Here is a 480-nt window from a genome sequence, read left to right as displayed (position 1 = left end):
TGGGTCGTCCAAGTAATAAACCTTACGCGAGTAAGGGTCGATCCCACGGAGATTGTTGGTATGAAGCAAGCTATGGTCATCTTGTAAATCTCAGTCAGGCGGATTCAAATAGTTATGGAGGATTGATAATTAAAAGATGAATAAAACATAAAATAGAGATAGAGATACTTATGTAATTCATTGGTGAGAATTTCAGATAAGCGTATGGAGATGCTTTGTCCCTTCCGTCTCTCTGCTTTCCTACTGTCTTCATCCAATCCTTCTTACTCCTCTCCATGGCAAGCTGTATGTTGGGCATCACCGTTGTCAATGGCTACAGTCTTGTTCTCTCAGTGAAAATGTTCAACGCGCTCTGTCACAGCACGGCTATTCATCTGTCGGTTCTCGATCATCTCGGAATAGAATCCAGTGATTCTTTTGCGTCTGTCACTAACGCCCCACAATCGCGAGTTTAAAGCTTAGGAATCCAAGAGATATCCA

This window comes from Arachis duranensis, chromosome 4 (assembly GCF_000817695.3).
Source record: "Arachis duranensis cultivar V14167 chromosome 4, aradu.V14167.gnm2.J7QH, whole genome shotgun sequence".
Taxonomy (NCBI): Eukaryota; Viridiplantae; Streptophyta; class Magnoliopsida; order Fabales; family Fabaceae; genus Arachis; species Arachis duranensis.
Note: the sequence above shows the minus strand (reverse complement) of the source record.